At 42.8% G+C, this 16,880-nt stretch overlaps 1 protein-coding gene across 2 annotated transcripts in view; it reads right to left on the minus strand.

The window, feature by feature from the left end:
• The window catches only part of rai1 (retinoic acid induced 1), a 55,863-nt gene that overhangs the window by 38,247 nt on the left and 736 nt on the right, over positions 1-16,880 (minus strand). The gene's annotated exons all lie outside the window — the stretch shown is intronic.

Consider the following 16,880-nt stretch of genomic DNA (forward strand, 5'->3'; position numbering starts at 1 on the left):
CACACACACACACACACACACACACACACACACACACACACACACACATACCTGCAGATATGTGTGTGTGGCTAGCATTGGGTGGCCAGATAGACGGCATGCCTCTCAGACTCACAAGAGATTTTGATAATTAACTTTGCAGTAAAGTAGTGGAGACGCAGGAGAGTCCATGTATGTGTTCATGCATTTGTGTTTGTTTAAGGTGGCCGACAAAAGTAAGTAGAAGAGTATATATCTGTGTATTTGTATGTACATGCATCCAAATCTGTGCATGTGAGTGTGTGTGGGGAGGTGATAAGCACCTGAGCCCTGAGGCAGCCTTCAGATTTCCCCTCACGTCCTCGGTGAAATCAGCCCAATCACTGCACTGTCATCTGCCTGCCACCAGAGAGAGGCCTGTGCCGCATACTGACAAGCTCATTTGCCTAGCAGTGTGCGCACACATTCACACACGCATACACGTACATGCACCAGCACTCACTCAGATATGCCCACAAGGCCTTCCACTTTCTCCCAAAAATGAGCTCAAACAAAACCACTATGGGAGACATTTGTTTCTCACAGGGGAGAGAAAATGTTTTCTTCTTGATTCATACCCAAATTGAAGTGTCATTGTTTATGAGAAGGATGGGGCCCAGCTGCCAGCTGAATGCTTTAACCCCAACCACATCATCAAATAATTAATATTGTTCAGATAAAAGCCCTTGCTTCTATGAGTTGCATTAATAACTGATCTGTTGAGGGAGACCGAGAGAAAGCTTTGCATTGATTTTGATGTTGAGAAAATTAAAGGCCCTGAAAACTTCTTACTATGAGTGACGAGGTTCCACCTGAACACACACTTTTCTCCAGTACTGTCCGTCAAATTTGATGAAATCACACCCACACTGTCCAAATTTCTTAATTCTTAATAAATTATAACTAATGTTATTACTGATGTTTTTCTAATCTTTAACTTTGATTTTTGAAAGATTTGAAACCAAGTTAACCCTAACCCTAACATAATAAAACCCCATCATGTTCTGCATTCACATTCCTGGTGTGCACAGAAATACAGACTAAAACCACAGACACACATGCTATAAACACATTCACAGATGCAATAGCATATTGTAGTAAACACAGACACTCCGCTGCTCCCCTATACACACACACACACACACACACACACACACACACACACACACACACACACACACACACACACACACACACCAGATTGTTGTAACATCCTTGTGACCTAAAAATGTCCCCAAAGCAACATACAGGGACAGACAGGGAGAGGAGCGCATTAACAAGCAGGGTGTGTGTGTGTGTGTGTGTGTGTGTGTGTGTGTGTGTGTGTGTGTGTGTGTGTGTGTGTGTGTGTGTGTCTGTGTGTGTGTCTGTGTGTGTGTGTGTATATGTGTGTATATGTGTGTGTGAGAATGTGTTTGTTCGTGTCTTGGAGTTCACTGGAGTGCATGTGGGAGAAAGGAGAAAACATGGTGAATGTATTAATTCTGCATGTGTCTCTGTTCCCTGTGTGTTTCTGTGCATGCATGGTGGCAGAAGCCACAGAAAGTGCTGCTTTCCTGTCATTGCGATTAGACGGCTGCACAAATATGGTGCGAAGGGAGAGAGAGAGAGAGAGAGAGAGAGAGAGAGAGGGAGAAATGGGGGAGAGGTGAAGGGGAAGGGAGTCTTCAAAGAGCACACACACGCATGTGTGTGTGTGTGTGTGTGTGTGTGTGTGTGTGTGTGTGTGTGTGTGTGTCTGTGTATATATATATGTGTGTGTGGGAGCATCCTGTGTGCATGTCTCTCTGTTTGATGAGAGGTTTCCATGACAACAACAGCTCTGGCAACCCCATGGGTTCATTTACATATTCAAGTGCAGTGTACAGTGTAGTTGAATTACAGCCGGAAATTGAATGGCTCAATCAATAGAGTGGTTGGAGGAGTGGAGGGAGAGATTGAGGGGGGTGTTGGATAGATGGATGGAAGGAAGGGCAGAAGGAGAAGGGGTGAGAGGAGGTGGGAGTGTTTATAGGAAATGGGGATGCAGGTGATGCAATGGGCCATCATTTTGTGTATGTGTATATGTGTGTGTGTGTGTGTGTGTGTGTGTGTGTGTGTGTGTGTGTATGTGTATATGTGTGTGTGTGTGTGTGTGTGTGTGTGTGTGTGTGTAAGTGCCCCCCTTTTTGGATGACCCATTTTTATTGTCCTCCAGTGGTTTAAGGGACCTAAAATGGGTTGTGTGTGTGTGTGTGTGTATGTGTGTGTGAGGGGCCGTCATTTTGCCTTTGAAGCTGTCAGAATTCATGCCCCTCCAACACTTACATTACCATACTACACACACATACTGTAATGCCCACTGCAGAAGCACACATATGTAAATATCAAGCATACATTAACACACAAAAACTGCAAAATCCATTTAAAAGAGACATGCAGGGAAATATACAGACTAGAAGACAAAAATTGGCACAATTCCTTTTATCCTTTCCATTTTTCTAAGTAAATATTTGAGACTATTATGTTGTACTCATTTGAACTCAAGTGCAGAAGTACCTTGATTTTTCTGGATAAACCAAAATGTGACATTTCCACAGTCTACTGCATCACATATCTCAATACCATCATTTACAATTACATGTACAATGCTAAAATGTTTTACTCATGCTTCCCATACCTAATTCCAGCGTAGTCTTTATTGACTGTAGTCCAGTGGTTCTTAACCTGGGGGCTGGAACCCCCTCAAGGGTAACAAGTTAAATCTTAGGTGCCACCATCCAGTGACATTTGCAACCTGTGATGATGGGTTGCAAGTAGACATAGCTTCATTTTAAGGAGTCACAAACCAAAAATGTTGTGGGCCGCTGATGAATCTTCTATAATGCAGTAAACATAGTGTCATGTAAACAAATATGATCCATTAAAGTCTATTCTAGTCTATTTAACAGAAATCTCTCACTGAACTTACTAAACATGGTCATCCACAGAAATATTATAAGTGCACTAAGGCCTTGGCTTTTACATTCACTACAGTCTCAGATTGGTGATATAGGAATCAAAGCTAACATAAGTCATTTTAATCATCTACATCACATGGGCCCAGCTCTCTTCTGCTGACTGCACAGATACCGTGCGGATACGATACCCGTGGCCCACTTTCTCAAAGGCAACCTGCTTTTTCCTCTGCTGTGCGTCCGAAGGCCGAAGACTAACTTAGCATCAGCATGCCACAGGGGGAAAGGGGACCAATCGCGGTTTTATTATGATGAGTGAGTTAGGTAGGTGTGTAGAGAAGTAAATGGCACTACATTATGCAGCGCAATAACTTTTCATAACGGGAGGCAGTCGCAGGAGGCTAGCAGCACAACAAGATGTTTACATAAACAGAAAGAGGAGGATGCTGACTGTGTAGATTTGGTGGTGAGTGCGTAGGTGTGTGCGTGTTGCAAAAGCGAAATGTGTTTGTGCTATATGAAAATTAGACATGTGTTTACTGGGGTGTTTTTTCTATAACCAGTGTGTGTTCATATATGTCTCTGAATGAGGATGTTTACAGATGTGTGTCTGCACACACATCTGCCGTCTGATTTTGGTGCAGTGGCGTAACGGAATGCCGGACTGAGGACGAGATTATTATCAGCAGTTGCTGTGACAATGGAGCCCCAGTGGTCACATGGACAGAGGAGTGGGGAAGGGGAAGAGGAGGAGGAGAGAGGAGGAGTAGAATGAGATGGGGGAGGGGGTAAAGTCTGCTGGAGGAATCAGTGATGGGGAAAATGGATGGAGGGAAGAGGGGGGGGGCACTAATGGCCCGAAGACACAGCTGGCTGCAGACACCCAAGGACAGAGAGGCCGAAAGAGTGAGAGACAGACAGAGAGAGAAAGAAAGGGGAGGGAGCGACAGAGACAGTGGGGGGTGTAACGATGATAAAAATAGAGGGGGAGAGAAAGAGAGAGAAAGAGAGAGCAAGAGAGGCGTCTCGTCATTGCCACAGACGAGGGAGGGAGGGAAGGCAATTTTCTTGTCATGCCTTTTGCATCTGTTCATGCGCCATGGCGAACATATACACACACAAACACACGCAAACAAACACACAGGCGCTGCTGCCATGCATGTCAATGAATTATCTGTGGAACAATGGCAGCTCTTCACATTAATGAACATAAACGAGGGGACAAAGATAGAGGGCTGAGGCTAAAACAGCATGAAATTCTCTTCAGTTGATTGCTTTCAGTTCCAAACATTCATGACAATAATTACCATTTGATTAGAGGATCGTTAATTATCCTTTGATGTTTTCCTTGATTGATGTATATTAAAGATCATCAGATGACATCATTTCCACCCCAAAATACTTAGATGTTGCTGACTATTCAGAGATGAAACTCACTCATCAGTAAGAGTATCTCAGTATTTCCAACATTTCCTATAACCCCCGGATCCTCTCATCATTAGCACCTCAGCTGTTAACCTTGACGATGACATTATGCACGCTGAATTTATTAACAGGGAAAAGGTGTGTGTGTGTGTGTGTGTGTGTGTGTGTGTGTATGTGTGTGTGTGTGTGTGTGTGTGTGTGTGTGTGTGTGTGTGTGCGTGTGTGTGTGTGTGTGTGTGTGTGTGTGTGCCTATACGTGAGCACGTGGCTGCTTGAATGAGACAGAAATATGCAATCATGCGTCATCCTGAAAGTGAGATAGAGGGAAGGAGGGTGAGGGTAGAATGCTGAAAAGGAAAAAGATTGGTGTCAGACTCGCAGATGTGATGTGAGTTAAAGATGGGATAAAGCGGAAGGGGAAAGGGGAGGAAGGGAGAAGAGAAAGAGGGAGGGAGGATGTGTGGTATAGGAAGTTGACGGAGCAGTGGTGAGAATGAGGGAAAGACTGAAACGGAGAGCTAAGACACTGCGAGAGAGATGTGAACTAGCGAGAGGAAGAGAGTGAAAAAAGGCAGAGGAAGAGCATAAAAGGTTAAAGAAAGCGGAGCTTTGGAGAGAAAGATGGGTAGCGGAAGAAACAGAGAGAAACAGTGAAAGATGGAGGCACTGAGAGAGAAGATAAAGAAAGTGAGATGGGGGTAACTCAAAGGAGGAAGGGAGGAGGAGGCTGCAAAGCAGATTGCTATATGGAAAGATGGAGCTGTTAAGGGGAAGAGGTGGAGATACAGAGAGGAATGGAGAGAAATATAAGGGGAGTGTGTGAGAGGAGATGTCTGGGGGGAGTGATGAAAAGGTATCTGATTTCTCTCCCTTGTGAGAGGGTACAGCCTTCATAAAGTAGCAACAAAAAAAAACAATACAAAGAATAATTATTGTGACTGTAGGACTACTGACTCGTCTTAATGGTTAAGAAAGGCATTATTCTATAATTTTCTTGGTGTCAACAAACCCCAACACCAAAATTATGTTCAGTCCGTTACCCATGCTGACTTGGGAGTGTCAACATGGTTAACTCCACTGCAAACCTTGTAGTCACATCATTTAGCTTTTTTTTTGTTGTGTTACATATTTGCAGCAACAAATTAAAAAGTGAAACCAGATACAAACACACTGTGTAAAGCTTTTTTTATTAGTTCATCCAATTCTGTTTATATTAATTTTTTTTTTTGATTTTTTTTTGCAGCCATTTTTCACCCTTTTCTCTAAAAGAAAAAAAAAACGGCTCACAATGATAAAGTTTCATTTCTAGAAAAAAGGCTAAATCATTTCCTGAAACTGCTGGCCATTGTTGTTTTTAGCAAATGTTACTCAAAAGAATGAAAGAGCGCATTTGTCGGGGACTATTTTCAGCCGTGGATTGATACACATTAGGGGGTATTTAGTGCAACAGTACAGTGTATGTGGGATTGACTCAAAATAAAACTACTGTGCTCTTTTCTCATCGTAATGAAGAAACATGTCACCCAGGCACTGATATGATTTTAATAGTTTCTGACAACAATGCTCTATGGCACAGAGGAATACTGTACTTGGATCAATTCATTGTTTATTTTGGTCTTTTCAGAGTTTGTTGACATTAAGAAAAATCTGATGCACTTGCTCATCTGTGCTCCAGTTTGTGTGCAAGCTCAATATGCTTTTATTGTGTGTGTGTGTGTGTGTGTTGGTGGGTGTCAAACCACATGAATAAATATGGCCACGGAGATAGCCCATGGTTTGTTGACTGCTCTAATGTTTAAATTTGTGCTGTGGCTTCTCCTAGCAAAGCTTGTGACTCACTCTCTGATACAAGCTAACACGCTAAAACACTGGATCAACGCTAACCTATTCAAATTAAATGCTGGGGGGGAAAACTGCTTAGGTAGCTGTGAATTCTTGCCAGCCTTAGCTAAATCCACCACCCAGATGACTAGCCCAGTTGTTTTTCAGTAAAATTGATGTGTGGCGCTTCATGCTAATAACATTGACACAGATTTTGATATTAGCCAGCTAGGGTAATGCATTCTAATGCATCCCCTGCTGCTTGTCTGTTATCCAGCCAGGATAAGGGTGGAGCATCCTGTCTGACTCATCGAGATCTCATTACAGATCTCTCTGGCCGTACAAACCCCTGTCACTGGCCTCTCTTCCTCCATCCAGCCATCCTTTACTCTATCCCTTGCTTGTCTCATCCATCTATCCTGGTCTTTTTAGTATGCATTGCTTTGGAGCCTATGGCTGCAGGTGAGAGTCGATGCTTATGCATGAGTCCCCATGTGTGTGTGTCTGTGTGTGTTTGTTGGCACGGGTTAGTGAGCATGCATGTGTTGGCAAAAGAGTGTGTATGTATGTAAATCCAGGCTTGTGTGAGTGTGTTTCTCTATTGTAAGGAGTGAATTGAGTGAATTGGGACTTGATCTTGATTTTGCTTGCATGCACATGCATGCAGTTACAAACAAATGCAAATGCACACACACACACACACACACACACACACACACACACACACACACACACACACACACACACACACACACACACACACACACACACACACACACACACACACACACACACACACACAAACTGAGCGCTATATTGTGGCGTTACAGATGGCTTCTCCAGCCCAGCTGTGCTTTGTGCATATTTGCCTGTGTGCGTTTGTGCATGTTTGTGTTTCTGTGGGTGTGTAAATGTGCGTGCACGTGTGTGATTGATCACTATTCTCTATTCTCTCCCAGGTGCTTCTACTATTCAGCAGCCTTCACTCTCGTTCCCCCTTTATGTCTCTTTTTCCTTCCCTTCTTTGTGTAAAGCCTCAGCACACATGGTTTTATCTCCACAAAAAGAGATAATATATATAATAAAGCAATATTAAAGCACAGAATAGCCTGGCAGCTCCATTCTCCGCATTCAATATGTTTTTGCTCACCATGGCGGAAATTCATCCTAACAAGTTAGATAATTGGTGCTATCAAATTATAATTTAATTTCAAATTTTGTCTCAGGTTTATCACTTATTTCAGCCTCAGGTGACTTTGTGTTTTGTGTGTGAATATTTGAGAATGTGTATGTGCTTTCATTCTGGCTGCCATGGCTATGGCAAGGTCAGTCAATAGACATCTGAGTGAGAAGTCATTAGCATCTCCCTCATGTTTTCACTGCATGAGAACATTAGCAATTAGCCAGGTCCCGACTATGCGCCTGCCCGCCCTGTCTGGGTGACCGCGCAGCACGCCTTGAGTTGTGGCTATCATCAAGATCACAAGCCAACATGAAGTACGTCTCTGATGTTTATACAGTATAGTTTTATACAGTCTATGCTCTGACGTCTGAGCGGTAGGTGTTTACATGTGTTTCCCTTGGTGTTTTGTTCTGTGTGTGGTAGTGTTTGGTTGATTTAGCACAGCTCTCCATGTGAGTTGTGTACTATTGGGCCCACTTTTATGAGGGCTTTTTTTGTTTAGTTCCAAACCGTGACTGTTAGGGTTAGGGTTAGTTAGCATTTGACGTGTATTTGACGTCTGAGGTGTGTGTGTGTGTAGGTGCATATGTGTGTGTATCCAAGGTGATGGGCCAGCTCTGACAATAACACTGATAAAAAAGAAAATCTGCCCCCGCATCACACCCACCTCCGCAATGCTGCAACCTCTTTCTCAGAGAGACACAGAGAGAGAAAAGAGGAGGAAAGCAAACAGAGAGAGAGAGAGAGAGAGAGAGAGAGAGAGAGAGAGAGAGAGAGAGAGATAAGAGAAGGAAAGCAAACAAAAGAGAACAGGGGATGAAAAGTGGAGAGATACTGAACAGCAAACAAAAATAGCGATGGAGGAAGAGAAACATGAGGAAAACAAACTGAAGGAGCGTCAAACAGACAGAGTGGCTCCATTATTACACTGAACACTGCTTTTGACTTTGTCTGCTATCCACATACCAATGCACATTGTTTAATCCCCCCCTCCAACCACCAGCCCTCCTATCACCACAGCAACGCCCCATTGTCTGTGCCCGTCAGCATGCCAGAGTGCCCACCATACCCAGATTTGGCACTGGGCCTGTGCCCACTTTCAGAGCACCGTTCATTCACTTCACTGCCTGCTTGGCTGGCTGGCTGTGTGGCACTGGTTGCTATGGAAGCTAATTCATGGGCAGAGAACTCACTCTGTGTCCATAGCACGGAGGCAGTCAAGCAAGACGTACACACACATGCAGGCACGCACATAAACATGTAAGCTGACACGCACATGCAACCTAGCAACAGCACTGAATGTGGGGTATGGCTAATGTACTTGGTGGGAACTCAAAAGGGGATGCAATTTTCCACGTCCTTTGGTTCCTCCTGCAAAATCATTCACATTGCCATCACAGAAATGAAGATTTAGCAAAACTGTGCTGTTATTGGTTAAAGACAAGTTAAAGTACAAGAAAATTTGATTATGTATTTATATGTAGGAGGAATGTTACATATAAGCCCCTTGACCTTATACCTGCATGGTGGATGGATGCATGCACTTCAGCTCGAACTCCTCAGTTACACATGGTTATCTGTTCACCAGCACATGGGGGGCTGAAGGGGTTTAGCAATTTTGTTTCATAATGAATTCATAAATGGAAGTAAGTGTTTTAAAAAAGGTTAATTGTGGGTTTTAAGGCAATATGAGCGAATCTGAGGGGCAATTATCTTACATCTAAATGTAAGAGAGGGATAAAAAGGGAGGGCGTTTGTAAGTGTATGTTCAGGCCTTATAAGATCAGGAATAAAATTCTGTCAGTCAAAGAGCTATGCCTTAAGTGCTTTCTCCAAAGAGTATGTTCTATTCTAACCCACATCCGCCGACAAAACACACATAGATGGCACCCACCCACTCACACAAATATATTCACATGCGCTCTAATACAATCAACAACTTTACGTACATACATTCACACACACCCTACGCTCCTGCACAGACTCCCACTGTACTCACACAGACACACCCCCTGCACTTTAATGCAACACAGCTCAATTGGGGTCATGGGGTTCTTCTGTTTTATCATTACTAACACCATTATAGCATTACGCAGCATAATTGTCAAAATTGTAAATAAACAAAACTGTGTTTATGTTTGGTGGATTCAGGCTCTGATTGGTTAAGTATGTGAATCCGGGTGTTTTGTGTATTATATCATGGCAGAGGATATGTTCTGTAACATTTCTCCCTCTTGGTTCCTTATATCCGCCTCTCTCTGTCTCTGATCTCTCTTTCTCGCTCAACGTTTCTCTCTGGATTATGTAACTCCAGCAGCTGTTTGAAGGCACAGGAGGGGGGTGGGCGGGGAGAAAACTTTTCAAAGTACTGTTGTTGCTGAGTGATCAAAACACAGGAGACAGAGCTGGTGACAGTTTCTGGTTCCTGTACGATTCTTGACAATTGCCTGGTCCCATCACACACTTCCTGTGCGCTCTAATGGTTTTTCCCTTCTCCCTGTTTCTCTCTCTCAAAAAACACAAGCACAAACACACACACAACAATCAGTATCCACCATTTTGTTCAAATTATCCATATTGCATTCTGTTTTTTCTTCTTGATTTTGTTCTGTTCCCTCGATCTGTCTCTCCCTCTACAGCTCCCTGATCCCTGCTTTGGCATCAATCTTTATTTGTTCCCCTAACCTCATCTCTTCTTGCTTCATCCATCTGCCTCTCTGCCCTTCTTCTTCTCTCCTTCCAGTATTCCTTTCTTTTCATCTCTTTCTCCCCTGAAATCTCTCTTTTCCCTTTGCCTTATGTGTTTTCTTTTTCTCTCTCTCTTTCATTATCTGTCTTTCTGGCAGACAGCTCAACAACAGCAGGACAGGCTTTACTTAGCAAGGCACTCACTTCGATGAATGCACACACATACACACACACACACACACACACACACACACACACACACACACACACACACACACACACACACACACACATATTTAAGTCTAAACTAAAATTACGGCCTCACTTGCTGGTTAAAGTGCTGAACAGCTGTGCAGGTGAATACAACTTTGCCTCGCAATTGCACACTCACCTCAAAAACTTTAAAGTGCTCATATTATGCTAATTTTCAGGTTCATACTTGTATTTAGAGGTTGTACCAGAATAGGTTTATGTGGTTCCATATTTTTGTTGTACTGCACATTGCTGCATCTCCTCTTTTCACCCTGTGTGTTGAGCTCTCTGTTTTAGCTGCAGAGTGATGCATCGCACTTCTGTTCCATCTTTGTTTGGAGTCGCACATGCTCAGTAAGTAGGTAAGCACAACTAGCTAGACAGTTGCAGAGTATGAGGGAGTGCCATGCTAGCAGCTAGGCGAGCATTATAACGTGTGTTACAAAGTGAAGAGTGTTGTCACGGAAGTAAAGGCTGGACTACAATAAAGGTGTTTGGAGCAGTTTGTGAACAGTGTTTTCTCTGGAAGATGGTAAGTCCCTTTGGGGTGGACTTTGGGCTTTTTCACTTTGTAAACATATAACGTGCACAAAAAAATATATATAACACAATAAAGGAAAGGGAAAAAGCCAAAAAGCATAATATGAGCACTTTAGTAATAATAAGCACATATCATTCTCCATATGCTTGCAAAAGATAGAGTGCGAGTGAAGTCACTGTATTTAAGAAAGCCCTGATTATGCATTTCTTCAGTGTCACTGGTGCACATGTACACAGCATTGCTAGACTGTGTGGTTAACAAACACATACCTGTATGTGTTATTTCTTACTGGGGCAGATGTATGATTTTTTGGTTTGAATATTTAGCAATTGCCCGACAGGTGTAATCTGCTAACAGGCTGTCAGTCTCATAAACACCATTTCACAAAAAGCACTTGCCCACTATTAAATGTAACGTGTTTGTGAGACTTCATACTCGCACATGCACTTATGTATGTATCAGTATGGATACGTGCAAATGTGTTCATTACTGATCTTTTACAAGCATGATATATTCGACTTTAATGAGGCGCATTTGATTAAATACTCATCAGTGATGAAAGATGCATCCTTGTTCCCTCCTTTCCATCTATCAGGACCAACAGTGCAAAGCAGTGTTTTGTTGCAGTAATGCTGGGACGGGAGGATGGAGTGCAGAGAAGGAAGAGGAAGAAAAAATGGAGAGAGTGAAGAAGGAAGGAGAGGACAGATGATGAGAGGAGGAAAAGGATGAGAGACATGAAGGACAGTTGATAAACTGCACAGAGCTGGACCAAAGCCAGATCCTTTTAATGAGCAAAGTGCTGCACCCAACACCTCACACCTAATTACACACACACACACACACACACACACACACACACACACACACACACACACACACACACACACACACACACACACACACATACACACTTGCAGGAACCTTATTTTGCCTTCCACACTGCAGCATCCCACCATCCAGCACTAAGTACTCCCTCCAGATCAAACAAGCAGCACACAGTAACCAGAATACAGATGAGCCTTCCCTCTTCCTCTCTACCCCCTCCTCGCTTTCTCTCTCCCTCTCTCATCACAACCTCTGTCTTCTCCTCCCTGCAGTAACACCTCCCCAACATCCCCGTTTGTCCACTCTCCATCTCTCTCTCTCTCGCTCTCTCTCTCTCTCTCTCTCTCTCTCTCTCTCTCTCTCTCTCTCTCTCTCTCTCTCTCTCACTCTTTGTGATGTTCTTTATTCTCACGGAGGGACATCAGCCTTAACTAGACACACTGCACTGACACTGTCCTGGCTAGTCCAATAAAAACATATTACCTACAAACTACATTAGGCCCAAGTGCGCACACACACACACACACACACACACACACACACACACACACACACACACACACACACACACACATACAGAGTTGTGCATGTGAGGAGCTACTGTGTGTTAAACATATCTAGGTTAGCAGCCATGATACTGTTCACTGGAACAGTGTGTACCCTCCCTCTCACGGTAAACTCAAGCTAAGCTCCTGGAAATACACAGTGTGTGTGTGTGTGTGTGTGTGTGTGTGTGTGTGTGTGTGTGTGTGGATGCAGGGATGTGAGAGAAAGATGAGAGAGAAGAATCAGTATTTGTATCCTGTATTGTCTGTTTGTATTTGTATTAGGGATTGGGTGTGACATCATATTGCAGACCATTTCTTTACACTTTTGTGAGCATTTTTATGTTTCTGTGTGTGTATGCTTTCCACAACGATCCATGCAGGTATTGGAAATGACAACAAGGTTATAACTTTCAGACAAAAAAGAGAGTGCGTTATTTTTCATAAACACATGGGTCACTGTGGGATTATCCAAATTGTACCACGACTATACTTGCCCCTACTTTTCATATTTTGGCGCAATACGTTATTTAAAAGGAACTTTCATGATGTCCATATTTTACTATAAAGTACGTTATAAGTACTTCTGACAGCTGAACCAAGTTTCAGTGATTAGGCCTTTTCATCTAAGGTGTTCTGTTATCTTTAAATATTGCACAGCTTCTGCATATTTAGAATCAAAGTGAACTAAATTTCAAAGCACAAACACAGCAGTGTAAACAAGCAAGTCTGGATTACCAACTGGGCAATTGACTAGAGGCCCCAGATCATCAGGGGCCCTAACAGCCACAGGTTTTTCCAGTTGAAAATGTGATTACAGTTTTTCTTGATTGCTTTGACCTGCTTAAAGAAACTGGGATCCACTCAGTTTTCATCATCACTGTCTCAGCAGAGCAGAAGACACCTCTTGTAAATGTGTTAACCCTTTCTCATTGGATTGACACATTTTCCCCACCCTTTTGCAGAACAGTTAACAGGGATGTCATTCAAGCAGTCCAAACTACGTTGTTTTAGCTATGGTAACCAAACAGAAACCATCTGTTCCTAACTATTAGAAACTACTAAGTATGAAATCACTGAAGCACCTGTTTGACGCTCCTTCACACAAATCTTCAATTAGCAATCAGTCTGCAGGCCTTAAAGGTGCAGCGTCTGTGTTGTTCTTTGCCAACATGGATGGAAGAGGTCAAAGACAGAAGAGACTGAGTTTCAATAGTGGCTATTTCTTATACTCTACAGTAATAGATGTTTATACTTTACTGTAATAGATTTTATTTTTATTTTCTTAATTTCTCATACTCTAATAGATTTTATTTTGGTTTACATGTATTTTGTGTAATATTTACAGTATTTCAGTTTTCAGCCACAGTTGAGAATCAGTGGAATCAATAAAATTTGCATCAAAGAATTTCTGATTCTGGATCCAATTCTTTGCAAGGAGGCAAATTTGTCAACAAATGTCACTGGCATGACAGCTACGTTCAGTAATAGGCTACAGTGACAAGCAATGGTGCACTGATTCACACTGAGTGCTGTATTTAGTATTTTGTTGTCCACTGTGTAATGGTTGATTGGAAGAGCTCATACTCTTGTTTGCATGTTGTGTTGTTTGAAGGCAACATTTTCTTTTGCTGCATATTTTAAATGTTTTGGCACAGTGAGAGGCTTTTGCAAACAAAATGTGTCATGTTGACCATGAGTGCCACTGTTTCGGCCTGTGTGTTAACTGTTTTGAAAAATGTGGAGTTTGAGTTGACTGATGTGTCAAAGCAATCAAGAAAAACTGTAATTAGAAATGTGTGTGGTAATATGCACCACTAAAGCACAATGCTAAGGGCCCTAAGATGCCTCCTGCACATTTACCCAAGGGGGCAAAAATTAGCTGTGGGCCCCTATTGTGCCACCTAGCAGGTTAATCCAGCCATGTGTTCAATATACTGTATATGTGTTTGTGAAATGAAAATTTAATGTAATGTTTGTGCTGAACTATCATGGTGCTGTACAGTTACAGTTATTGTGGTCCTCACCATCAGTTAAAGTAGTTTACAAAAACCACGACAGCTATGATTTCAGGGAAGGCTTGCTTCTATTTATAAAAGGAAAAAGGGATTGTCATCCAATATGAATATGAACGGCATACAATGAGTCATACATTCATTAGCAGCTGACTGTGTTTATGTGTGTGTGTGTGTGTGTGTGTGTGTGGGTGTTTTTAATGAAGCTGTTGTGGTCCGGTTGCTCCCTACAGCCCTGCTTGTGTCCGTGGCACTACTCTTTAATGAGGGACAAACAGTCTCTCTCACCATCTCTCTCTATCTGTCTGCCTAATAACCCCACACAGTAAATAACCATGAGCCTTCAGGGCAATTAGGTGGGCACTTGGGGCTTATAGTGTGGGCATAAGCACACACACACACAATCGGAATGTACGGCAATCTATTTAAAAATGGGGCTATAGAGTAAATGAGAAATCGGATATAAACAAAGGGACAGATCAATGTAGAGACAGAAAGATCAAAAGTAAGAGACAAATGTAGAAAGAAAGACGACCATGAGATGTTTTAAGTCTCTAACAATGATCTTGCCTTGTCCTCCTCTTCCTTATCTGTTTTTAATTTGTGCTGATGTTTACTCAATCTCTCACTTTGCCTGTTTTGTCAGTTGGTTCTCTTCCTTTCCTCCTCTCCTCTCCTGACCTCATACTGTATATTTGTTTTGGTCTGAGACAGAGAGACAGAAAGGGGAAGAGTGGGAGAGAGACATGCAGAGGGGTGCTTTCACCTTTCATTTCACCACAGCAATGAGTTGCCAATTTCATTATGCCCTTTACTGACCATCACACACACACACACACACACACACACACACACACACACACACACACACACACACACACACACACACACACACACACACACAATGAAACCTGTTCCCCACACGCCTCCCAATCTCCATGATAATCAGCTTCCCTTTCATTGTGTTGCATCATGCAGGAAACCAACTGTTAGTCTGAATGTGTGTGCGTGTGTGTGAAGGAGAAAAAGTCAGAGGAAAAGTAGAGTGTGCTTTAGTGTGTGTGCATGTGTGTGTGTGTGTGTGCGTGTGTGCGTGTGCGTGTGTGTGTGTGAGCCTCTTGTCTCTGTCGCAGCAGTTGCGTATTCGAGGTACGTTGCCTTGCCATGCCATGCTGTGCCAAGCCAGTAGGCTGGCTCTTGTCTTATCTATTTCCTTTGACTACAGAAATATAGCTTTTTACACACACATACTTAGAGACACACAAACATACAAAAAACATAGACGCAGTGAAGTATACAAATAACTCCACTGTCAGCTGAAAAAATCACATGGTACTGAAAAGAGATTTATATACATATTGTAGGTACTTTTGTACTACTGTGCTGGATAAAATTCAACATACATTGTTTATTTTAACTATATACAAAGATACATTTCCAGGCTGTTTATGCAAGCATAAAGGTATCCACAGAGCCACACAGACACTGTTTATCCCAGTGCAGATGTTTACGTGTTGATGGCAGCCATGTCGCTGCATTGCTCTAGGGGATCAGCCTCTCATCTTCCATTCATATATTCTTTCTTCCCTTCACCTCTTATCACTCTCCCTCTCCGGCTCTATCATTCTTACTCTTTTGCGCCCATTGTCACACACGCACACACACACACACACACACACACACACACACACACACACACACACACCACCGCTGTTCTCTATCTCACCTCTGTTTTCCTCTCTACACCCTCTCTGCGTTATCTCTGTCGTTACCCCCTCCTCCCTGTTGCGCTCTCTTTCTCTCTCTCTCTCCCTCCCTCTCTCCCACACACACACACACACACACACACACACACACACACACACACACACACACACACACACACACACACACACACACACACACACACACACACACACACACACACACACACACACACACATTGCTGTGTCCGTTTCCACCTCTCTCTTATTTTTTTTTACTCTCCCCTCTCTCTCTCTGTCACACCTCTCTCTCTCTCTCAGCCCCCCTCCCTCCCTTTCTCTCACTCTATTCATCTCTCTCATCCTCTCTCTCCCTCTATTCGGGGCAAGCAAGGCTGTTGGTAGCATCAGTTTCAGTCAGCAGTGACACTGCAGTCTCAGTGCATCTTTAAATGGCACACTGTAGTAAAACCACCACTGAAGTGAGCCTTTGCAGCATATTACACACACACACACACACACACACACACACACACACACACACACACACACACACACAGGACCAGTATAACTGGTCAGCATACTAAAAAAAACATATATAAGCTTTAACAACTATAAGATGCTTAGTATCATAATTTTGATCACAGATTTTGACAATGCACCACCTTCTATACGTCAAACAGTCCAACATACAAAATGCAGTATACTACAAATAGAGTAATGGATCCATAAACCACAAGTAAACAAAAATAAGAATGACTAGAATATATCTTCGTCAGTGGTTTCATAAGATTAGTGTGTGTGTGTGTGTGTGTGTGTGTGTGTGTGTGTGTGTGTGAGAGTGTCTTTCAGGTTTCTCCTTATGCAATAGGCAGAGTAAACAGCGTGCTATGACACATCATTGCTCTGATATAGCGTCCCGTTA

The sequence above is a fragment of the Sander vitreus genome, chromosome 15 (genome assembly GCF_031162955.1).
Source record: "Sander vitreus isolate 19-12246 chromosome 15, sanVit1, whole genome shotgun sequence".
Lineage (NCBI taxonomy): Eukaryota > Metazoa > Chordata > Actinopteri > Perciformes > Percidae > Sander > Sander vitreus.